Raw genomic sequence first — 19,358 nt, 5'->3', positions numbered from 1 at the left:
CTCCCCGACGTGTCCGCGCGGGCCCCGCCGACCGTTCCGAGCACGTGCGTGCACCCACCGTCGCCTCGATCATGCCGCCCCGCATGCGTTAAATGCAATTTGTGCGCATTGCATGTCGGGTGCGATCATACCAGCACTAATGCACCGGATCCCATCAGAACTCCGCAGTTAAGCGTGCTTGGGCGAGAGTAGTACTAAGTTGGGTGACCACTTGGGAAGTCCTCGTGTTGCACCCCTTTTTTATTTTTTATTTCAATTTCTCCCCGTTCTTTTCTTCCTTTCTTTACAAATGGCAACCTCCCCCGCTCGCACGCTCACGCCCATCGCGTTTCTTCTCCCCGACGTGTCCGCGCGGGCCCCGCCGACCGTTCCGAGCACGTGCGTGCACCCACCGTCGCCTCGATCATGCCGCCCCGCATGCGTTAAATGCAATTTGTGCGCATTGCATGTCGGGTGCGATCATACCAGCACTAATGCACCGGATCCCATCAGAACTCCGCAGTTAAGCGTGCTTGGGCGAGAGTAGTACTAAGTTGGGTGACCACTTGGGAAGTCCTCGTGTTGCACCCCTTTTTTATTTTTTATTTCAATTTCTCCCCGTTCTTTTCTTCCTTTCTTTACAAATGGCAACCTCCCCCGCTCGCACGCTCACGCCCATCGCGTTTCTTCTCCCCGACGTGTCCGCGCGGGCCCCGCCGACCGTTCCGAGCACGTGCGTGCACCCACCGTCGCCTCGATCATGCCGCCCCGCATGCGTTAAATGCAATTTGTGCGCATTGCATGTCGGGTGCGATCATACCAGCACTAATGCACCGGATCCCATCAGAACTCCGCAGTTAAGCGTGCTTGGGCGAGAGTAGTACTAAGTTGGGTGACCACTTGGGAAGTCCTCGTGTTGCACCCCTTTTTTATTTTTTATTTCAATTTCTCCCCGTTCTTTTCTTCCTTTCTTTACAAATGGCAACCTCCCCCGCTCGCACGCTCACGCCCATCGCGTTTCTTCTCCCCGACGTGTCCGCGCGGGCCCCGCCGACCGTTCCGAGCACGTGCGTGCACCCACCGTCGCCTCGATCATGCCGCCCCGCATGCGTTAAATGCAATTTGTGCGCATTGCATGTCGGGTGCGATCATACCAGCACTAATGCACCGGATCCCATCAGAACTCCGCAGTTAAGCGTGCTTGGGCGAGAGTAGTACTAAGTTGGGTGACCACTTGGGAAGTCCTCGTGTTGCACCCCTTTTTTATTTTTTATTTCAATTTCTCCCCGTTCTTTTCTTCCTTTCTTTACAAATGGCAACCTCCCCCGCTCGCACGCTCACGCCCATCGCGTTTCTTCTCCCCGACGTGTCCGCGCGGGCCCCGCCGACCGTTCCGAGCACGTGCGTGCACCCACCGTCGCCTCGATCATGCCGCCCCGCATGCGTTAAATGCAATTTGTGCGCATTGCATGTCGGGTGCGATCATACCAGCACTAATGCACCGGATCCCATCAGAACTCCGCAGTTAAGCGTGCTTGGGCGAGAGTAGTACTAAGTTGGGTGACCACTTGGGAAGTCCTCGTGTTGCACCCCTTTTTTATTTTTTATTTCAATTTCTCCCCGTTCTTTTCTTCCTTTCTTTACAAATGGCAACCTCCCCCGCTCGCACGCTCACGCCCATCGCGTTTCTTCTCCCCGACGTGTCCGCGCGGGCCCCGCCGACCGTTCCGAGCACGTGCGTGCACCCACCGTCGCCTCGATCATGCCGCCCCGCATGCGTTAAATGCAATTTGTGCGCATTGCATGTCGGGTGCGATCATACCAGCACTAATGCACCGGATCCCATCAGAACTCCGCAGTTAAGCGTGCTTGGGCGAGAGTAGTACTAAGTTGGGTGACCACTTGGGAAGTCCTCGTGTTGCACCCCTTTTTTATTTTTTATTTCAATTTCTCCCCGTTCTTTTCTTCCTTTCTTTACAAATGGCAACCTCCCCCGCTCGCACGCTCACGCCCATCGCGTTTCTTCTCCCCGACGTGTCCGCGCGGGCCCCGCCGACCGTTCCGAGCACGTGCGTGCACCCACCGTCGCCTCGATCATGCCGCCCCGCATGCGTTAAATGCAATTTGTGCGCATTGCATGTCGGGTGCGATCATACCAGCACTAATGCACCGGATCCCATCAGAACTCCGCAGTTAAGCGTGCTTGGGCGAGAGTAGTACTAAGTTGGGTGACCACTTGGGAAGTCCTCGTGTTGCACCCCTTTTTTATTTTTTATTTCAATTTCTCCCCGTTCTTTTCTTCCTTTCTTTACAAATGGCAACCTCCCCCGCTCGCACGCTCACGCCCATCGCGTTTCTTCTCCCCGACGTGTCCGCGCGGGCCCCGCCGACCGTTCCGAGCACGTGCGTGCACCCACCGTCGCCTCGATCATGCCGCCCCGCATGCGTTAAATGCAATTTGTGCGCATTGCATGTCGGGTGCGATCATACCAGCACTAATGCACCGGATCCCATCAGAACTCCGCAGTTAAGCGTGCTTGGGCGAGAGTAGTACTAAGTTGGGTGACCACTTGGGAAGTCCTCGTGTTGCACCCCTTTTTTATTTTTTATTTCAATTTCTCCCCGTTCTTTTCTTCCTTTCTTTACAAATGGCAACCTCCCCCGCTCGCACGCTCACGCCCATCGCGTTTCTTCTCCCCGACGTGTCCGCGCGGGCCCCGCCGACCGTTCCGAGCACGTGCGTGCACCCACCGTCGCCTCGATCATGCCGCCCCGCATGCGTTAAATGCAATTTGTGCGCATTGCATGTCGGGTGCGATCATACCAGCACTAATGCACCGGATCCCATCAGAACTCCGCAGTTAAGCGTGCTTGGGCGAGAGTAGTACTAAGTTGGGTGACCACTTGGGAAGTCCTCGTGTTGCACCCCTTTTTTATTTTTTATTTCAATTTCTCCCCGTTCTTTTCTTCCTTTCTTTACAAATGGCAACCTCCCCCGCTCGCACGCTCACGCCCATCGCGTTTCTTCTCCCCGACGTGTCCGCGCGGGCCCCGCCGACCGTTCCGAGCACGTGCGTGCACCCACCGTCGCCTCGATCATGCCGCCCCGCATGCGTTAAATGCAATTTGTGCGCATTGCATGTCGGGTGCGATCATACCAGCACTAATGCACCGGATCCCATCAGAACTCCGCAGTTAAGCGTGCTTGGGCGAGAGTAGTACTAAGTTGGGTGACCACTTGGGAAGTCCTCGTGTTGCACCCCTTTTTTATTTTTTATTTCAATTTCTCCCCGTTCTTTTCTTCCTTTCTTTACAAATGGCAACCTCCCCCGCTCGCACGCTCACGCCCATCGCGTTTCTTCTCCCCGACGTGTCCGCGCGGGCCCCGCCGACCGTTCCGAGCACGTGCGTGCACCCACCGTCGCCTCGATCATGCCGCCCCGCATGCGTTAAATGCAATTTGTGCGCATTGCATGTCGGGTGCGATCATACCAGCACTAATGCACCGGATCCCATCAGAACTCCGCAGTTAAGCGTGCTTGGGCGAGAGTAGTACTAAGTTGGGTGACCACTTGGGAAGTCCTCGTGTTGCACCCCTTTTTTATTTTTTATTTCAATTTCTCCCCGTTCTTTTCTTCCTTTCTTTACAAATGGCAACCTCCCCCGCTCGCACGCTCACGCCCATCGCGTTTCTTCTCCCCGACGTGTCCGCGCGGGCCCCGCCGACCGTTCCGAGCACGTGCGTGCACCCACCGTCGCCTCGATCATGCCGCCCCGCATGCGTTAAATGCAATTTGTGCGCATTGCATGTCGGGTGCGATCATACCAGCACTAATGCACCGGATCCCATCAGAACTCCGCAGTTAAGCGTGCTTGGGCGAGAGTAGTACTAAGTTGGGTGACCACTTGGGAAGTCCTCGTGTTGCACCCCTTTTTTATTTTTTATTTCAATTTCTCCCCGTTCTTTTCTTCCTTTCTTTACAAATGGCAACCTCCCCCGCTCGCACGCTCACGCCCATCGCGTTTCTTCTCCCCGACGTGTCCGCGCGGGCCCCGCCGACCGTTCCGAGCACGTGCGTGCACCCACCGTCGCCTCGATCATGCCGCCCCGCATGCGTTAAATGCAATTTGTGCGCATTGCATGTCGGGTGCGATCATACCAGCACTAATGCACCGGATCCCATCAGAACTCCGCAGTTAAGCGTGCTTGGGCGAGAGTAGTACTAAGTTGGGTGACCACTTGGGAAGTCCTCGTGTTGCACCCCTTTTTTATTTTTTATTTCAATTTCTCCCCGTTCTTTTCTTCCTTTCTTTACAAATGGCAACCTCCCCCGCTCGCACGCTCACGCCCATCGCGTTTCTTCTCCCCGACGTGTCCGCGCGGGCCCCGCCGACCGTTCCGAGCACGTGCGTGCACCCACCGTCGCCTCGATCATGCCGCCCCGCATGCGTTAAATGCAATTTGTGCGCATTGCATGTCGGGTGCGATCATACCAGCACTAATGCACCGGATCCCATCAGAACTCCGCAGTTAAGCGTGCTTGGGCGAGAGTAGTACTAAGTTGGGTGACCACTTGGGAAGTCCTCGTGTTGCACCCCTTTTTTATTTTTTATTTCAATTTCTCCCCGTTCTTTTCTTCCTTTCTTTACAAATGGCAACCTCCCCCGCTCGCACGCTCACGCCCATCGCGTTTCTTCTCCCCGACGTGTCCGCGCGGGCCCCGCCGACCGTTCCGAGCACGTGCGTGCACCCACCGTCGCCTCGATCATGCCGCCCCGCATGCGTTAAATGCAATTTGTGCGCATTGCATGTCGGGTGCGATCATACCAGCACTAATGCACCGGATCCCATCAGAACTCCGCAGTTAAGCGTGCTTGGGCGAGAGTAGTACTAAGTTGGGTGACCACTTGGGAAGTCCTCGTGTTGCACCCCTTTTTTATTTTTTATTTCAATTTCTCCCCGTTCTTTTCTTCCTTTCTTTACAAATGGCAACCTCCCCCGCTCGCACGCTCACGCCCATCGCGTTTCTTCTCCCCGACGTGTCCGCGCGGGCCCCGCCGACCGTTCCGAGCACGTGCGTGCACCCACCGTCGCCTCGATCATGCCGCCCCGCATGCGTTAAATGCAATTTGTGCGCATTGCATGTCGGGTGCGATCATACCAGCACTAATGCACCGGATCCCATCAGAACTCCGCAGTTAAGCGTGCTTGGGCGAGAGTAGTACTAAGTTGGGTGACCACTTGGGAAGTCCTCGTGTTGCACCCCTTTTTTATTTTTTATTTCAATTTCTCCCCGTTCTTTTCTTCCTTTCTTTACAAATGGCAACCTCCCCCGCTCGCACGCTCACGCCCATCGCGTTTCTTCTCCCCGACGTGTCCGCGCGGGCCCCGCCGACCGTTCCGAGCACGTGCGTGCACCCACCGTCGCCTCGATCATGCCGCCCCGCATGCGTTAAATGCAATTTGTGCGCATTGCATGTCGGGTGCGATCATACCAGCACTAATGCACCGGATCCCATCAGAACTCCGCAGTTAAGCGTGCTTGGGCGAGAGTAGTACTAAGTTGGGTGACCACTTGGGAAGTCCTCGTGTTGCACCCCTTTTTTATTTTTTATTTCAATTTCTCCCCGTTCTTTTCTTCCTTTCTTTACAAATGGCAACCTCCCCCGCTCGCACGCTCACGCCCATCGCGTTTCTTCTCCCCGACGTGTCCGCGCGGGCCCCGCCGACCGTTCCGAGCACGTGCGTGCACCCACCGTCGCCTCGATCATGCCGCCCCGCATGCGTTAAATGCAATTTGTGCGCATTGCATGTCGGGTGCGATCATACCAGCACTAATGCACCGGATCCCATCAGAACTCCGCAGTTAAGCGTGCTTGGGCGAGAGTAGTACTAAGTTGGGTGACCACTTGGGAAGTCCTCGTGTTGCACCCCTTTTTTATTTTTTATTTCAATTTCTCCCCGTTCTTTTCTTCCTTTCTTTACAAATGGCAACCTCCCCCGCTCGCACGCTCACGCCCATCGCGTTTCTTCTCCCCGACGTGTCCGCGCGGGCCCCGCCGACCGTTCCGAGCACGTGCGTGCACCCACCGTCGCCTCGATCATGCCGCCCCGCATGCGTTAAATGCAATTTGTGCGCATTGCATGTCGGGTGCGATCATACCAGCACTAATGCACCGGATCCCATCAGAACTCCGCAGTTAAGCGTGCTTGGGCGAGAGTAGTACTAAGTTGGGTGACCACTTGGGAAGTCCTCGTGTTGCACCCCTTTTTTATTTTTTATTTCAATTTCTCCCCGTTCTTTTCTTCCTTTCTTTACAAATGGCAACCTCCCCCGCTCGCACGCTCACGCCCATCGCGTTTCTTCTCCCCGACGTGTCCGCGCGGGCCCCGCCGACCGTTCCGAGCACGTGCGTGCACCCACCGTCGCCTCGATCATGCCGCCCCGCATGCGTTAAATGCAATTTGTGCGCATTGCATGTCGGGTGCGATCATACCAGCACTAATGCACCGGATCCCATCAGAACTCCGCAGTTAAGCGTGCTTGGGCGAGAGTAGTACTAAGTTGGGTGACCACTTGGGAAGTCCTCGTGTTGCACCCCTTTTTTATTTTTTATTTCAATTTCTCCCCGTTCTTTTCTTCCTTTCTTTACAAATGGCAACCTCCCCCGCTCGCACGCTCACGCCCATCGCGTTTCTTCTCCCCGACGTGTCCGCGCGGGCCCCGCCGACCGTTCCGAGTGTCACAACCTTACTATGAAGAGAGTAGGTTGTGACCCTCACGCCATGACAAGCAAAGGGGCGTCCCTCAAGAGACGCCCATCCGGCCATATGCGGGCCAACGTAGAAGAATGCCATGATGCGATCGAGGAGGACGATGCATCATCCAACACACCACCACGCAAAGTGGGTATTGAAGACATGTTGAGACACAAGCATAACAGAGACATCAGCATAGACATGAAGGACAAGATAGGCTTGTTGAAGGGCCGGGTAGGGCCCCGGGCCTTAACCTCAAAAGTCGAGGTTCCGGAAGGAATTTGGTCATGCGGTTCGGGAGTTAAGTCCGTCCATATGAAATATGAATGCTCGCCAAGTTTGGTGTCGATCGGACATTGGACGGACAATGCACGACACCGTATGACACCTCACGAAAATCATGTCTACTCCTGGTAGAATGAAAATGGCTCAAAATGTACTATAGGGGGTACCATGGTGTTAGCTCTCCACCACCCCTGGGCCCTGTGGCCTAAGTGAGCTACCCTGTGGCACATACGTGTGTCACAGTGTGGGCGAGCGTGCCGAGACGAGTGTCTCGGGCGACTTCCTTTGAAATGGGTTTTTGAAGGACAGTACCGGACGGCACGGGTGTGCCGGTATTGCGCCCTAGCCCGCGTGTTGGAGGTTGCTACATGCACCCGCTATCCGGTACGGTATCCGTAAATGACTCGGCATGGGCACGGGAGGGCCCATGCCTCGATAGAACCCGGATGGATGGATGTTCGGGAAGCCCCGATGAGATGAACGACACGCGGGCCCATTCTCGATGGCACGACTGAACGAGTTATGATGGACGACGACATCCCGAGACTCGGGATGGCGTCAAGACATATGGACCCCGTCGATGGGGATCGAGATGGCAAGATGAGATGCGACGTTGTATTGAGAGACCTTGGCCCGAGTAGAGGCAAGGTCGAGCCGAATGAGTTGGCCTAGCGTAGAGGCAAGTCGGATGTGTCGCAGACGATTGAACATACACGCGCAGGCGGCGTGTGTGGTTGAACAAGCTTGGATTCCGCACAAGCGATGTTCGATTGGCGAAGGCAAACCTCGCCTAAGGTCCGACGAAGCCACAAAGCCGAGGTGAAAAATATATATGGGGCTTAGTCCCCCTTAAGGCTGGTCGTGAGCGTGTATCGGTCACGACGCCGCACGGTCAAGAATGTTGGACCGTGACAATTGGTATCAGAGCCACACTTTGTGCGTCTAGTCGGGCAAGACAGTCAAGAGAAATGAACCCAAGAGTTGATCGAAGACCTTGCAAGTGTGTCAAGAGTGCCGAAATGGGCAGGACAGTTGCCGGTCAGAATTATAATCAGTTGGGGGTTGAAGCCAAGACTACCTGAAATTCATTGGTGTCGTGTGTCGACACCTCAATATGGGTAGATCTACCCGTCAAGCAAGACCAAGCTCACCTGACAAGAGCTTGCAGTTCCGAAGTGAGACAGGGCAGCGAAATAGAAAGCACCATGATGGTGCGTTCCAAAGAACCATTCACATTAGAGGAATAGTGTCAGTGGTTGCAAGCAGAGAAGCCGAGAGTCAAGAAAAGACAAGCATCGGCCAAGTGCAAAAGCCGTATACAATGTAAGTCCTTATGGGGGGACGACCTTGCTGCAGTGAGGCAGCCGAGTTAGAGCGGGGGAGAGCAACATCAATAAGTCTCTCATCCCGTAAAGGTGCTCGGACATACGAGCACACGTGTATTCCTTGAGTCACCACCTTGTGCCTAGGGTGGATGACTCCACCAACAGATGTCAAGACCAGTATCCGCTCGAGAAGTGAGCAACAAGCTGGAAGTTCACACACAACAGTAGTCACACGATGTGACAAAATACAAAGAGTTGGCCGAAAGTTAGCGCCAACAACTGAAGAGACTGTCAAAGAGTTGACTTTGCTCAATAGGAGAAGTGGTCGCAACCAAAGAGCGTTGCGTCCGGGCTTGCGAGCCCCACCCCAAGGGGGTGAATCAATTCACAGGAGAAGTGGTCGCGACCAAAGAGTGTTGCGGTTGGGCTTGCGAGCCCCACCCTGAGGGGTGCACTAGTTCACAGGAGAAGTGGTCGCGATCAAAGAGTGTCGCGACTGGGCTTGCGAGCCCCACCCCGAGGGGTGCACTAGTTTATGTGATCCGAAGAGGATACACACACTGGGGCCAGGTTGGCCAAAATAGGGCAAGAGTGCCTCCGAAGTCCATACTTGTCTGGTGAGTGTCTGCAAAGAGAGTCAGCCTCACCCACAACTATGGCAAACGCTGAAGAGTCACGTCTACGTTGCGAGTCTCGGTGGCCGAGTCCAAGATGGGCGAACAACAGAAATAGGTCCGAATGGGGATAGCCGTAGATAAAGGAACAAGCCTAAGTGAGGACAAGTTCACCCAACAACTGACCAAGTCAAGAGTCAGAACGTGGTGCCACCTGACGAAAGAGAAGTCAGAAGCATCCACTCGAACTTGTCCCAAGTTGGCATAAGACGTCAGCAGGGAGAGCATTATGACAAAAGATCGTCAGGTGCTCAACGATAGAAGATTTTTCTGAAGCACAACCAAATCCAGCGAGTCAAGTCGCCAACAGACAAAGAGTCGGATCGTCATCGGGACGATGCCGAGATTGAGTGGGGGAGAATTTTGTAATAGGTGGGGCGAACGCGCCCGAGAAAGTCATCGAGGACGATGACTAGATTAAGTAGGGGAGAATGTCACAATCTGCAATATGATTGTGACCCGAGTAAGTCATCGAGGACGATGACTAAGTTAAGTGGGGGAGAATGTCACAACCTTACTATGAAGAGAGTAGGTTGTGACCCTCACGCCATGACAAGCAAAGGGGCGTCCCTCAAGAGACGCCCATCCGGCCATATGCGGGCCAACGTAGAAGAATGCCATGATGCGATCGAGGAGGACGATGCATCATCCAACACACCACCACGCAAAGTGGGTATTGAAGACATGTTGAGACACAAGCATAACAGAGACATCAGCATAGACATGAAGGACAAGATAGGCTTGTTGAAGGGCCGGGTAGGGCCCCGGGCCTTAACCTCAAAAGTCGAGGTTCCGGAAGGAATTTGGTCATGCGGTTCGGGAGTTAAGTCCGTCCATATGAAATATGAATGCTCGCCAAGTTTGGTGTCGATCGGACATTGGACGGACAATGCACGACACCGTATGACACCTCACGAAAATCATGTCTACTCCTGGTAGAATGAAAATGGCTCAAAATGTACTATAGGGGGTACCATGGTGTTAGCTCTCCACCACCCCTGGGCCCTGTGGCCTAAGTGAGCTACCCTGTGGCACATACGTGTGTCACAGTGTGGGCGAGCGTGCCGAGACGAGTGTCTCGGGCGACTTCCTTTGAAATGGGTTTTTGAAGGACAGTACCGGACGGCACGGGTGTGCCGGTATTGCGCCCTAGCCCGCGTGTTGGAGGTTGCTACATGCACCCGCTATCCGGTACGGTATCCGTAAATGACTCGGCATGGGCACGGGAGGGCCCATGCCTCGATAGAACCCGGATGGATGGATGTTCGGGAAGCCCCGATGAGATGAACGACACGCGGGCCCATTCTCGATGGCACGACTGAACGAGTTATGATGGACGACGACATCCCGAGACTCGGGATGGCGTCAAGACATATGGACCCCGTCGATGGGGATCGAGATGGCAAGATGAGATGCGACGTTGTATTGAGAGACCTTGGCCCGAGTAGAGGCAAGGTCGAGCCGAATGAGTTGGCCTAGCGTAGAGGCAAGTCGGATGTGTCGCAGACGATTGAACATACACGCGCAGGCGGCGTGTGTGGTTGAACAAGCTTGGATTCCGCACAAGCGATGTTCGATTGGCGAAGGCAAACCTCGCCTAAGGTCCGACGAAGCCACAAAGCCGAGGTGAAAAATATATATGGGGCTTAGTCCCCCTTAAGGCTGGTCGTGAGCGTGTATCGGTCACGACGCCGCACGGTCAAGAATGTTGGACCGTGACACCGAGCACGTGCGTGCACCCACCGTCGCCTCGATCATGCCGCCCCGCATGCGTTAAATGCAATTTGTGCGCATTGCATGTCGGGTGCGATCATACCAGCACTAATGCACCGGATCCCATCAGAACTCCGCAGTTAAGCGTGCTTGGGCGAGAGTAGTACTAAGTTGGGTGACCACTTGGGAAGTCCTCGTGTTGCACCCCTTTTTTATTTTTTATTTCAATTTCTCCCCGTTCTTTTCTTCCTTTCTTTACAAATGGCAACCTCCCCCGCTCGCACGCTCACGCCCATCGCGTTTCTTCTCCCCGACGTGTCCGCGCGGGCCCCGCCGACCGTTCCGAGCACGTGCGTGCACCCACCGTCGCCTCGATCATGCCGCCCCGCATGCGTTAAATGCAATTTGTGCGCATTGCATGTCGGGTGCGATCATACCAGCACTAATGCACCGGATCCCATCAGAACTCCGCAGTTAAGCGTGCTTGGGCGAGAGTAGTACTAAGTTGGGTGACCACTTGGGAAGTCCTCGTGTTGCACCCCTTTTTTATTTTTTATTTCAATTTCTCCCCGTTCTTTTCTTCCTTTCTTTACAAATGGCAACCTCCCCCGCTCGCACGCTCACGCCCATCGCGTTTCTTCTCCCCGACGTGTCCGCGCGGGCCCCGCCGACCGTTCCGAGCACGTGCGTGCACCCACCGTCGCCTCGATCATGCCGCCCCGCATGCGTTAAATGCAATTTGTGCGCATTGCATGTTGGGTGCGATCATACCAGCACTAATGCACCGGATCCCATCAGAACTCCGCAGTTAAGCGTGCTTGGGCGAGAGTAGTACTAAGTTGGGTGACCACTTGGGAAGTCCTCGTGTTGCACCCCTTTTTTATTTTTTATTTCAATTTCTCCCCGTTCTTTTCTTCCTTTCTTTACAAATGGCAACCTCCCCCGCTCGCACGCTCACGCCCATCGCGTTTCTTCTCCCCGACGTGTCCGCGCGGGCCCCGCCGACCGTTCCGAGCACGTGCGTGCACCCACCGTCGCCTCGATCATGCCGCCCCGCATGCGTTAAATGCAATTTGTGCGCATTGCATGTCGGGTGCGATCATACCAGCACTAATGCACCGGATCCCATCAGAACTCCGCAGTTAAGCGTGCTTGGGCGAGAGTAGTACTAAGTTGGGTGACCACTTGGGAAGTCCTCGTGTTGCACCCCTTTTTTATTTTTTATTTCAATTTCTCCCCGTTCTTTTCTTCCTTTCTTTACAAATGGCAACCTCCCCCGCTCGCACGCTCACGCCCATCGCGTTTCTTCTCCCCGACGTGTCCGCGCGGGCCCCGCCGACCGTTCCGAGCACGTGCGTGCACCCACCGTCGCCTCGATCATGCCGCCCCGCATGCGTTAAATGCAATTTGTGCGCATTGCATGTCGGGTGCGATCATACCAGCACTAATGCACCGGATCCCATCAGAACTCCGCAGTTAAGCGTGCTTGGGCGAGAGTAGTACTAAGTTGGGTGACCACTTGGGAAGTCCTCGTGTTGCACCCCTTTTTTATTTTTTATTTCAATTTCTCCCCGTTCTTTTCTTCCTTTCTTTACAAATGGCAACCTCCCCCGCTCGCACGCTCACGCCCATCGCGTTTCTTCTCCCCGACGTGTCCGCGCGGGCCCCGCCGACCGTTCCGAGCACGTGCGTGCACCCACCGTCGCCTCGATCATGCCGCCCCGCATGCGTTAAATGCAATTTGTGCGCATTGCATGTCGGGTGCGATCATACCAGCACTAATGCACCGGATCCCATCAGAACTCCGCAGTTAAGCGTGCTTGGGCGAGAGTAGTACTAAGTTGGGTGACCACTTGGGAAGTCCTCGTGTTGCACCCCTTTTTTATTTTTTATTTCAATTTCTCCCCGTTCTTTTCTTCCTTTCTTTACAAATGGCAACCTCCCCCGCTCGCACGCTCACGCCCATCGCGTTTCTTCTCCCCGACGTGTCCGCGCGGGCCCCGCCGACCGTTCCGAGCACGTGCGTGCACCCACCGTCGCCTCGATCATGCCGCCCCGCATGCGTTAAATGCAATTTGTGCGCATTGCATGTCGGGTGCGATCATACCAGCACTAATGCACCGGATCCCATCAGAACTCCGCAGTTAAGCGTGCTTGGGCGAGAGTAGTACTAAGTTGGGTGACCACTTGGGAAGTCCTCGTGTTGCACCCCTTTTTTATTTTTTATTTCAATTTCTCCCCGTTCTTTTCTTCCTTTCTTTACAAATGGCAACCTCCCCCGCTCGCACGCTCACGCCCATCGCGTTTCTTCTCCCCGACGTGTCCGCGCGGGCCCCGCCGACCGTTCCGAGCACGTGCGTGCACCCACCGTCGCCTCGATCATGCCGCCCCGCATGCGTTAAATGCAATTTGTGCGCATTGCATGTCGGGTGCGATCATACCAGCACTAATGCACCGGATCCCATCAGAACTCCGCAGTTAAGCGTGCTTGGGCGAGAGTAGTACTAAGTTGGGTGACCACTTGGGAAGTCCTCGTGTTGCACCCCTTTTTTATTTTTTATTTCAATTTCTCCCCGTTCTTTTCTTCCTTTCTTTACAAATGGCAACCTCCCCCGCTCGCACGCTCACGCCCATCGCGTTTCTTCTCCCCGACGTGTCCGCGCGGGCCCCGCCGACCGTTCCGAGCACGTGCGTGCACCCACCGTCGCCTCGATCATGCCGCCCCGCATGCGTTAAATGCAATTTGTGCGCATTGCATGTCGGGTGCGATCATACCAGCACTAATGCACCGGATCCCATCAGAACTCCGCAGTTAAGCGTGCTTGGGCGAGAGTAGTACTAAGTTGGGTGACCACTTGGGAAGTCCTCGTGTTGCACCCCTTTTTTATTTTTTATTTCAATTTCTCCCCGTTCTTTTCTTCCTTTCTTTACAAATGGCAACCTCCCCCGCTCGCACGCTCACGCCCATCGCGTTTCTTCTCCCCGACGTGTCCGCGCGGGCCCCGCCGACCGTTCCGAGCACGTGCGTGCACCCACCGTCGCCTCGATCATGCCGCCCCGCATGCGTTAAATGCAATTTGTGCGCATTGCATGTCGGGTGCGATCATACCAGCACTAATGCACCGGATCCCATCAGAACTCCGCAGTTAAGCGTGCTTGGGCGAGAGTAGTACTAAGTTGGGTGACCACTTGGGAAGTCCTCGTGTTGCACCCCTTTTTTATTTTTTATTTCAATTTCTCCCCGTTCTTTTCTTCCTTTCTTTACAAATGGCAACCTCCCCCGCTCGCACGCTCACGCCCATCGCGTTTCTTCTCCCCGACGTGTCCGCGCGGGCCCCGCCGACCGTTCCGAGCACGTGCGTGCACCCACCGTCGCCTCGATCATGCCGCCCCGCATGCGTTAAATGCAATTTGTGCGCATTGCATGTCGGGTGCGATCATACCAGCACTAATGCACCGGATCCCATCAGAACTCCGCAGTTAAGCGTGCTTGGGCGAGAGTAGTACTAAGTTGGGTGACCACTTGGGAAGTCCTCGTGTTGCACCCCTTTTTTATTTTTTATTTCAATTTCTCCCCGTTCTTTTCTTCCTTTCTTTACAAATGGCAACCTCCCCCGCTCGCACGCTCACGCCCATCGCGTTTCTTCTCCCCGACGTGTCCGCGCGGGCCCCGCCGACCGTTCCGAGCACGTGCGTGCACCCACCGTCGCCTCGATCATGCCGCCCCGCATGCGTTAAATGCAATTTGTGCGCATTGCATGTCGGGTGCGATCATACCAGCACTAATGCACCGGATCCCATCAGAACTCCGCAGTTAAGCGTGCTTGGGCGAGAGTAGTACTAAGTTGGGTGACCACTTGGGAAGTCCTCGTGTTGCACCCCTTTTTTATTTTTTATTTCAATTTCTCCCCGTTCTTTTCTTCCTTTCTTTACAAATGGCAACCTCCCCCGCTCGCACGCTCACGCCCATCGCGTTTCTTCTCCCCGACGTGTCCGCGCGGGCCCCGCCGACCGTTCCGAGCACGTGCGTGCACCCACCGTCGCCTCGATCATGCCGCCCCGCATGCGTTAAATGCAATTTGTGCGCATTGCATGTCGGGTGCGATCATACCAGCACTAATGCACCGGATCCCATCAGAACTCCGCAGTTAAGCGTGCTTGGGCGAGAGTAGTACTAAGTTGGGTGACCACTTGGGAAGTCCTCGTGTTGCACCCCTTTTTTATTTTTTATTTCAATTTCTCCCCGTTCTTTTCTTCCTTTCTTTACAAATGGCAACCTCCCCCGCTCGCACGCTCACGCCCATCGCGTTTCTTCTCCCCGACGTGTCCGCGCGGGCCCCGCCGACCGTTCCGAGCACGTGCGTGCACCCACCGTCGCCTCGATCATGCCGCCCCGCATGCGTTAAATGCAATTTGTGCGCATTGCATGTCGGGTGCGATCATACCAGCACTAATGCACCGGATCCCATCAGAACTCCGCAGCTAAGCGTGCTTGGGCGAGAGTAGTACTAAGTTGGGTGACCACTTGGGAAGTCCTCGTGTTGCACCCCTTTTTTATTTTTTATTTCAATTTCTCCCCGTTCTTTTCTTCCTTTCTTTACAAATGGCAACCTCCCCCGCTCGCACGCTCACGCCCATCGCGTTTCTTCTCCCCGACGTGTCCGCGCGGGCCCCGCCGACCGTTCCGAGCACGTGCGTGCACCCACCGTCGCCTCGATCATGCCGCCCCGCATGCGTTAAATGCAATTTGTGCGCATTGCATGTCGGGTGCGATCATACCAGCACTAATGCACCGGATCCCATCAGAACTCCGCAGCTAAGCGTGCTTGGGCGAGAGTAGTACTAAGTTGGGTGACCACTTGGGAAGTCCTCGTGTTGCACCCCTTTTTTATTTTTTATTTCAATTTCTCCCCGTTCTTTTCTTCCTTTCTTTACAAATGGCAACCTCCACCGCTCGCACGCTCACGCCCATCGCGTTTCTTCTCCCCGACGTGTCCGCGCGGGCCCCGCCGACCGTTCCGAGCACGTGCGTGCACCCACCGTCGCCTCGATCATGCCGCCCCGCATGCGTTAAATGCAATTTGTGCGCATTGCATGTCGGGTGCGATCATACCAGCACTAATGCACCGGATCCCATCAGAACTCCGCAGTTAAGCGTGCTTGGGCGAGAGTAGTACTAAGTTGGGTGACCACTTGGGAAGTCCTCGTGTTGCACCCCTTTTTTATTTTTTATTTCAATTTCTCCCCGTTCTTTTCTTCCTTTCTTTACAAATGGCAACCTCCCCCGCTCGCACGCTCACGCCCATCGCGTTTCTTCTCCCCGACGTGTCCGCGCGGGCCCCGCCGACCGTTCCGAGCACGTGCGTGCACCCACCGTCGCCTCGATCATGCCGCCCCGCATGCGTTAAATGCAATTTGTGCGCATTGCATGTCGGGTGCGATCATACCAGCACTAATGCACCGGATCCCATCAGAACTCCGCAGTTAAGCGTGCTTGGGCGAGAGTAGTACTAAGTTGGGTGACCACTTGGGAAGTCCTCGTGTTGCACCCCTTTTTTATTTTTTATTTCAATTTCTCCCCGTTCTTTTCTTCCTTTCTTTACAAATGGCAACCTCCACCGCTCGCACGCTCACGCCCATCGCGTTTCTTCTCCCCGACGTGTCCGCGCGGGCCCCGCCGACCGTTCCGAGCACGTGCGTGCACCCACCGTCGCCTCGATCATGCCGCCCCGCATGCGTTAAATGCAATTTGTGCGCATTGCATGTCGGGTGCGATCATACCAGCACTAATGCACCGGATCCCATCAGAACTCCGCAGTTAAGCGTGCTTGGGCGAGAGTAGTACTAAGTTGGGTGACCACTTGGGAAGTCCTCGTGTTGCACCCCTTTTTTATTTTTTATTTCAATTTCTCCCCGTTCTTTTCTTCCTTTCTTTACAAATGGCAACCTCCCCCGCTCGCACGCTCACGCCCATCGCGTTTCTTCTCCCCGACGTGTCCGCGCGGGCCCCGCCGACCGTTCCGAGCACGTGCGTGCACCCACCGTCGCCTCGATCATGCCGCCCCGCATGCGTTAAATGCAATTTGTGCGCATTGCATGTCGGGTGCGATCATACCAGCACTAATGCACCGGATCCCATCAGAACTCCGCAGTTAAGCGTGCTTGGGCGAGAGTAGTACTAAGTTGGGTGACCACTTGGGAAGTCCTCGTGTTGCACCCCTTTTTTATTTTTTATTTCAATTTCTCCCCGTTCTTTTCTTCCTTTCTTTACAAATGGCAACCTCCCCCGCTCGCACGCTCACGCCCATCGCGTTTCTTCTCCCCGACGTGTCCGCGCGGTCCCCGCCGACCGTTCCGAGCACGTGCGTGCACCCACCGTCGCCTCGATCATGCCGCCCCGCATGCGTTAAATGCAATTTGTGCGCATTGCATGTCGGGTGCGATCATACCAGCACTAATGCACCGGATCCCATCAGAACTCCGCAGTTAAGCGTGCTTGGGCGAGAGTAGTACTAAGTTGGGTGACCACTTGGGAAGTCCTCGTGTTGCACCCCTTTTTTATTTTTTATTTCAATTTCTCCCCGTTCTTTTCTTCCTTTCTTTACAAATGGCAACCTCCCCCGCTCGCACGTTCACGCCCATCGCGTTTCTTCTCCCCGACGTGTCCGCGCTGGCCCCGCCGACCGTTCCGAGCACGTGCGTGCACCCACCGTCGCCTCGATCATGCCGCCCCGCATGCGTTAAATGCAATTTGTGCGCATTGCATGTCGGGTGCGATCATACCAGCACTAATGCACCGGATCCCATCAGAACTCCGCAGTGAAGCGTGCTTGGGCGAGTGTAGTACTAAGTTGGGTGACCACTTGGGAAGTCCTCGTGTTGCACCCCTTTTTTATTTTTTATTTCAATTTCTCCCCGTTCTTTTCTTCCTTTCTTTACAAATGGCAACCTCCCCCGCTCGCACGCTCACGCCCATCGCGTTTCTTCTCCCCGACGTGTCCGCGCGGGCCCCGCCGACCGTTCCGAGCACGTGCGTGCACCCACCGTCGCCTCGATCATGCCGCCCCGCATGCGTTAAATGCAATTTGTGCGCATTGCATGTCGGGTGCGATCATACCAGCACTAATGCACTGGATCCCATCTGAACTCCGCAGTTAAGCGTGCTTGGGCGAGAGTAGTACTAAGTTGGGTGACCACTTGGGAAGTCCTCGTGTTGCACCCCTTTTTTATTTTTTATTTCAATTTCTCCCCGTTCTTTTCTTCCTTTCTTTACAAATGGCAACCTCCCCCGCTCGCACGCTCACGCCCATCGCGTTTCTTCTCCCCGACGTGTCCGCGCGGGCCCCGCCGACCGTTCCGAGCACGTGCGTGCACCCACCGTCGCCTCGATCATGCCGCCCCGCATGCGTTAAATGCAATTTGTGCGCATTGCATGTCGGGTGCGATCATACCAGCACTAATGCACTGGATCCCATCTGAACTCCGCAGTTAAGCGTGCTTGGGCGAGAGTAGTACTAAGTTGGGTGACCACTTGGGAAGTCCTCGTGTTGCACCCCTTTTTTATTTTTTATTTCAATTTCTCCCCGTTCTTTTCTTCCTTTCTTTACAAATGGCAACCTCCCCCGCTCGCACGCTCACGCCCATCGCGTTTCTTCTCCCCGACGTGTCCGCGCGGGCCCCGCCGACCGTTCCGAGCACGTGCGTGCCCCCACCGTTGCCTCGATCATGCCGTCCCGCATGCGTTAAATGCAATTTGTGCGCATTGCATGTCGGGTGCGATCATACCATCACTAATGCACCGGATCCCATCAGAACTCCGCAGTTAAGCGTGCTTGGGCGAGAGTAGTACTAAGTTGGGTGACCACTTGGGAAGTCCTCGTGTTGCACCCCTTTTTTATTTTTTATTTCAATTTCTCCCCGTTCTTTTCTTCCTTTCTTTACAAATGGCAACCTCCCCCGCTCGCACGCTCACGCCCATCGCGTTTCTTCTCCCCGACGTGTCCGCGCGGGCCCCGCCGACCGTTCCGTTGTGCGCATTGCATGTCGGGTGCGATCATACCAGCACTAATGCACCGGATCCCATCAGAACTCCGCAGTTAAGCGTGCTTGGGCGAGAGTAGTACTAAGTTGGGTGACCACTTGGGAAGTCCTCGTGTTGCACCGCTTTTTTATTTTTTATTTCAATTTCTCCCCGTTCTTTTCTTCCTTTCTTTACAAATGGCAACCTCCCCCGCTCGCACGCTCACGCCCATCGCGTTTCTTCTCCCCGACGTGTCCGCGCGGGCCCCGCCGACCGTTCCGAGCACATGCGTGCACCCACCGTCGCCTCGATCATGCCGCCCCGCATGCGTTAAATGCAATTTGTGCGCATAGAATGTCGGGTGCAATCATACCAGCACTAATGCACCGGATCCCATCAGAACTCCGCAGTTAAGCGTGCTTGGGCGAGAGTAGTACTAAGTTGGGTGACCACTTGGGAAGTCCTCGTGTTGCACCCCTTTTTAATTTTTTATTTCAATTTCTCCCCGTTCTTTTCTTCCTTTCTTTACAAATGGCAACCTCCCCCGCTCGCACGCTCACGCCCATCGCGTTTCTTCTCCCCGACGTGTCCGCGCGGGCCCC

At 55.1% G+C, this 19,358-nt stretch overlaps 46 non-coding genes across 46 annotated transcripts; all 46 read left to right on the top strand.

The window, feature by feature from the left end:
* Window positions 1-117: 117 nt before the first annotated feature.
* LOC147788562 (5S ribosomal RNA) lies at window positions 118-236 on the top strand. Its single transcript, XR_015412897.1, has one exon. It is a non-coding gene; the product is annotated as a 5S ribosomal RNA (ribosomal RNA).
* Window positions 237-451: 215 nt separating this feature from the next.
* On the top strand, window positions 452-570 carry LOC147788561 (5S ribosomal RNA). Its single transcript, XR_015412896.1, has one exon. It is a non-coding gene; the product is annotated as a 5S ribosomal RNA (ribosomal RNA).
* Window positions 571-785: 215 nt separating this feature from the next.
* LOC147788560 (5S ribosomal RNA) lies at window positions 786-904 on the top strand. The gene has a single exon (XR_015412895.1). It is a non-coding gene; the product is annotated as a 5S ribosomal RNA (ribosomal RNA).
* Window positions 905-1,119: 215 nt separating this feature from the next.
* On the top strand, window positions 1,120-1,238 carry LOC147788559 (5S ribosomal RNA). The gene has a single exon (XR_015412894.1). It is a non-coding gene; the product is annotated as a 5S ribosomal RNA (ribosomal RNA).
* Window positions 1,239-1,453: 215 nt separating this feature from the next.
* LOC147788558 (5S ribosomal RNA) lies at window positions 1,454-1,572 on the top strand. Its single transcript, XR_015412893.1, has one exon. It is a non-coding gene; the product is annotated as a 5S ribosomal RNA (ribosomal RNA).
* A 215-nt stretch (window positions 1,573-1,787) lies between these two features.
* Window positions 1,788-1,906, top strand: LOC147788557 (5S ribosomal RNA). Its single transcript, XR_015412892.1, has one exon. It is a non-coding gene; the product is annotated as a 5S ribosomal RNA (ribosomal RNA).
* Window positions 1,907-2,121: 215 nt separating this feature from the next.
* Window positions 2,122-2,240, top strand: LOC147788556 (5S ribosomal RNA). The gene has a single exon (XR_015412890.1). It is a non-coding gene; the product is annotated as a 5S ribosomal RNA (ribosomal RNA).
* A 215-nt stretch (window positions 2,241-2,455) lies between these two features.
* On the top strand, window positions 2,456-2,574 carry LOC147788555 (5S ribosomal RNA). Its single transcript, XR_015412889.1, has one exon. It is a non-coding gene; the product is annotated as a 5S ribosomal RNA (ribosomal RNA).
* A 215-nt stretch (window positions 2,575-2,789) lies between these two features.
* On the top strand, window positions 2,790-2,908 carry LOC147788554 (5S ribosomal RNA). Its single transcript, XR_015412888.1, has one exon. It is a non-coding gene; the product is annotated as a 5S ribosomal RNA (ribosomal RNA).
* A 215-nt stretch (window positions 2,909-3,123) lies between these two features.
* LOC147788553 (5S ribosomal RNA) lies at window positions 3,124-3,242 on the top strand. The gene has a single exon (XR_015412886.1). It is a non-coding gene; the product is annotated as a 5S ribosomal RNA (ribosomal RNA).
* Window positions 3,243-3,457: 215 nt separating this feature from the next.
* Window positions 3,458-3,576, top strand: LOC147788552 (5S ribosomal RNA). The gene has a single exon (XR_015412885.1). It is a non-coding gene; the product is annotated as a 5S ribosomal RNA (ribosomal RNA).
* A 215-nt stretch (window positions 3,577-3,791) lies between these two features.
* Window positions 3,792-3,910, top strand: LOC147788551 (5S ribosomal RNA). Its single transcript, XR_015412884.1, has one exon. It is a non-coding gene; the product is annotated as a 5S ribosomal RNA (ribosomal RNA).
* Window positions 3,911-4,125: 215 nt separating this feature from the next.
* Window positions 4,126-4,244, top strand: LOC147788550 (5S ribosomal RNA). The gene has a single exon (XR_015412883.1). It is a non-coding gene; the product is annotated as a 5S ribosomal RNA (ribosomal RNA).
* A 215-nt stretch (window positions 4,245-4,459) lies between these two features.
* On the top strand, window positions 4,460-4,578 carry LOC147788549 (5S ribosomal RNA). Its single transcript, XR_015412882.1, has one exon. It is a non-coding gene; the product is annotated as a 5S ribosomal RNA (ribosomal RNA).
* A 215-nt stretch (window positions 4,579-4,793) lies between these two features.
* Window positions 4,794-4,912, top strand: LOC147788548 (5S ribosomal RNA). Its single transcript, XR_015412881.1, has one exon. It is a non-coding gene; the product is annotated as a 5S ribosomal RNA (ribosomal RNA).
* Window positions 4,913-5,127: 215 nt separating this feature from the next.
* On the top strand, window positions 5,128-5,246 carry LOC147788547 (5S ribosomal RNA). The gene has a single exon (XR_015412879.1). It is a non-coding gene; the product is annotated as a 5S ribosomal RNA (ribosomal RNA).
* Window positions 5,247-5,461: 215 nt separating this feature from the next.
* LOC147788546 (5S ribosomal RNA) lies at window positions 5,462-5,580 on the top strand. The gene has a single exon (XR_015412878.1). It is a non-coding gene; the product is annotated as a 5S ribosomal RNA (ribosomal RNA).
* Window positions 5,581-5,795: 215 nt separating this feature from the next.
* On the top strand, window positions 5,796-5,914 carry LOC147788545 (5S ribosomal RNA). Its single transcript, XR_015412877.1, has one exon. It is a non-coding gene; the product is annotated as a 5S ribosomal RNA (ribosomal RNA).
* Window positions 5,915-6,129: 215 nt separating this feature from the next.
* LOC147788544 (5S ribosomal RNA) lies at window positions 6,130-6,248 on the top strand. Its single transcript, XR_015412876.1, has one exon. It is a non-coding gene; the product is annotated as a 5S ribosomal RNA (ribosomal RNA).
* A 215-nt stretch (window positions 6,249-6,463) lies between these two features.
* LOC147788543 (5S ribosomal RNA) lies at window positions 6,464-6,582 on the top strand. The gene has a single exon (XR_015412874.1). It is a non-coding gene; the product is annotated as a 5S ribosomal RNA (ribosomal RNA).
* Window positions 6,583-10,825: 4,243 nt separating this feature from the next.
* On the top strand, window positions 10,826-10,944 carry LOC147788542 (5S ribosomal RNA). Its single transcript, XR_015412873.1, has one exon. It is a non-coding gene; the product is annotated as a 5S ribosomal RNA (ribosomal RNA).
* Window positions 10,945-11,159: 215 nt separating this feature from the next.
* On the top strand, window positions 11,160-11,278 carry LOC147788541 (5S ribosomal RNA). Its single transcript, XR_015412872.1, has one exon. It is a non-coding gene; the product is annotated as a 5S ribosomal RNA (ribosomal RNA).
* A 215-nt stretch (window positions 11,279-11,493) lies between these two features.
* Window positions 11,494-11,612, top strand: LOC147788540 (5S ribosomal RNA). The gene has a single exon (XR_015412871.1). It is a non-coding gene; the product is annotated as a 5S ribosomal RNA (ribosomal RNA).
* A 215-nt stretch (window positions 11,613-11,827) lies between these two features.
* On the top strand, window positions 11,828-11,946 carry LOC147788539 (5S ribosomal RNA). The gene has a single exon (XR_015412870.1). It is a non-coding gene; the product is annotated as a 5S ribosomal RNA (ribosomal RNA).
* Window positions 11,947-12,161: 215 nt separating this feature from the next.
* Window positions 12,162-12,280, top strand: LOC147788538 (5S ribosomal RNA). Its single transcript, XR_015412868.1, has one exon. It is a non-coding gene; the product is annotated as a 5S ribosomal RNA (ribosomal RNA).
* Window positions 12,281-12,495: 215 nt separating this feature from the next.
* LOC147788537 (5S ribosomal RNA) lies at window positions 12,496-12,614 on the top strand. The gene has a single exon (XR_015412867.1). It is a non-coding gene; the product is annotated as a 5S ribosomal RNA (ribosomal RNA).
* Window positions 12,615-12,829: 215 nt separating this feature from the next.
* On the top strand, window positions 12,830-12,948 carry LOC147788536 (5S ribosomal RNA). The gene has a single exon (XR_015412866.1). It is a non-coding gene; the product is annotated as a 5S ribosomal RNA (ribosomal RNA).
* A 215-nt stretch (window positions 12,949-13,163) lies between these two features.
* Window positions 13,164-13,282, top strand: LOC147788535 (5S ribosomal RNA). The gene has a single exon (XR_015412865.1). It is a non-coding gene; the product is annotated as a 5S ribosomal RNA (ribosomal RNA).
* Window positions 13,283-13,497: 215 nt separating this feature from the next.
* Window positions 13,498-13,616, top strand: LOC147788534 (5S ribosomal RNA). Its single transcript, XR_015412864.1, has one exon. It is a non-coding gene; the product is annotated as a 5S ribosomal RNA (ribosomal RNA).
* A 215-nt stretch (window positions 13,617-13,831) lies between these two features.
* LOC147788533 (5S ribosomal RNA) lies at window positions 13,832-13,950 on the top strand. The gene has a single exon (XR_015412862.1). It is a non-coding gene; the product is annotated as a 5S ribosomal RNA (ribosomal RNA).
* A 215-nt stretch (window positions 13,951-14,165) lies between these two features.
* On the top strand, window positions 14,166-14,284 carry LOC147788532 (5S ribosomal RNA). Its single transcript, XR_015412861.1, has one exon. It is a non-coding gene; the product is annotated as a 5S ribosomal RNA (ribosomal RNA).
* Window positions 14,285-14,499: 215 nt separating this feature from the next.
* LOC147788531 (5S ribosomal RNA) lies at window positions 14,500-14,618 on the top strand. Its single transcript, XR_015412860.1, has one exon. It is a non-coding gene; the product is annotated as a 5S ribosomal RNA (ribosomal RNA).
* Window positions 14,619-14,833: 215 nt separating this feature from the next.
* Window positions 14,834-14,952, top strand: LOC147788530 (5S ribosomal RNA). The gene has a single exon (XR_015412859.1). It is a non-coding gene; the product is annotated as a 5S ribosomal RNA (ribosomal RNA).
* A 215-nt stretch (window positions 14,953-15,167) lies between these two features.
* Window positions 15,168-15,286, top strand: LOC147788529 (5S ribosomal RNA). The gene has a single exon (XR_015412965.1). It is a non-coding gene; the product is annotated as a 5S ribosomal RNA (ribosomal RNA).
* A 215-nt stretch (window positions 15,287-15,501) lies between these two features.
* On the top strand, window positions 15,502-15,620 carry LOC147788528 (5S ribosomal RNA). Its single transcript, XR_015412964.1, has one exon. It is a non-coding gene; the product is annotated as a 5S ribosomal RNA (ribosomal RNA).
* Window positions 15,621-15,835: 215 nt separating this feature from the next.
* On the top strand, window positions 15,836-15,954 carry LOC147788527 (5S ribosomal RNA). Its single transcript, XR_015412857.1, has one exon. It is a non-coding gene; the product is annotated as a 5S ribosomal RNA (ribosomal RNA).
* A 215-nt stretch (window positions 15,955-16,169) lies between these two features.
* On the top strand, window positions 16,170-16,288 carry LOC147788526 (5S ribosomal RNA). The gene has a single exon (XR_015412856.1). It is a non-coding gene; the product is annotated as a 5S ribosomal RNA (ribosomal RNA).
* Window positions 16,289-16,503: 215 nt separating this feature from the next.
* Window positions 16,504-16,622, top strand: LOC147788525 (5S ribosomal RNA). The gene has a single exon (XR_015412855.1). It is a non-coding gene; the product is annotated as a 5S ribosomal RNA (ribosomal RNA).
* Window positions 16,623-16,837: 215 nt separating this feature from the next.
* Window positions 16,838-16,956, top strand: LOC147788524 (5S ribosomal RNA). The gene has a single exon (XR_015412854.1). It is a non-coding gene; the product is annotated as a 5S ribosomal RNA (ribosomal RNA).
* A 215-nt stretch (window positions 16,957-17,171) lies between these two features.
* LOC147788523 (5S ribosomal RNA) lies at window positions 17,172-17,290 on the top strand. The gene has a single exon (XR_015412853.1). It is a non-coding gene; the product is annotated as a 5S ribosomal RNA (ribosomal RNA).
* A 215-nt stretch (window positions 17,291-17,505) lies between these two features.
* LOC147788522 (5S ribosomal RNA) lies at window positions 17,506-17,624 on the top strand. Its single transcript, XR_015412284.1, has one exon. It is a non-coding gene; the product is annotated as a 5S ribosomal RNA (ribosomal RNA).
* A 215-nt stretch (window positions 17,625-17,839) lies between these two features.
* Window positions 17,840-17,958, top strand: LOC147788521 (5S ribosomal RNA). Its single transcript, XR_015412236.1, has one exon. It is a non-coding gene; the product is annotated as a 5S ribosomal RNA (ribosomal RNA).
* Window positions 17,959-18,173: 215 nt separating this feature from the next.
* On the top strand, window positions 18,174-18,292 carry LOC147788520 (5S ribosomal RNA). The gene has a single exon (XR_015412235.1). It is a non-coding gene; the product is annotated as a 5S ribosomal RNA (ribosomal RNA).
* A 215-nt stretch (window positions 18,293-18,507) lies between these two features.
* Window positions 18,508-18,626, top strand: LOC147788519 (5S ribosomal RNA). Its single transcript, XR_015412345.1, has one exon. It is a non-coding gene; the product is annotated as a 5S ribosomal RNA (ribosomal RNA).
* Window positions 18,627-18,781: 155 nt separating this feature from the next.
* Window positions 18,782-18,900, top strand: LOC147788518 (5S ribosomal RNA). Its single transcript, XR_015412300.1, has one exon. It is a non-coding gene; the product is annotated as a 5S ribosomal RNA (ribosomal RNA).
* Window positions 18,901-19,115: 215 nt separating this feature from the next.
* Window positions 19,116-19,234, top strand: LOC147788517 (5S ribosomal RNA). Its single transcript, XR_015412995.1, has one exon. It is a non-coding gene; the product is annotated as a 5S ribosomal RNA (ribosomal RNA).
* The last annotated feature ends 124 nt before the right edge of the window (window positions 19,235-19,358 follow it).

This window comes from Cucurbita pepo, chromosome 16 (genome assembly GCF_057944985.1).
Source record: "Cucurbita pepo subsp. pepo isolate OVF chromosome 16, ASM5794498v1, whole genome shotgun sequence".
NCBI lineage: Eukaryota > Viridiplantae > Streptophyta > Magnoliopsida > Cucurbitales > Cucurbitaceae > Cucurbita > Cucurbita pepo.
The sequence above is the reverse complement of the archived record's forward strand: the minus strand, read 5'-3'. Positions and strand labels throughout refer to the sequence as shown.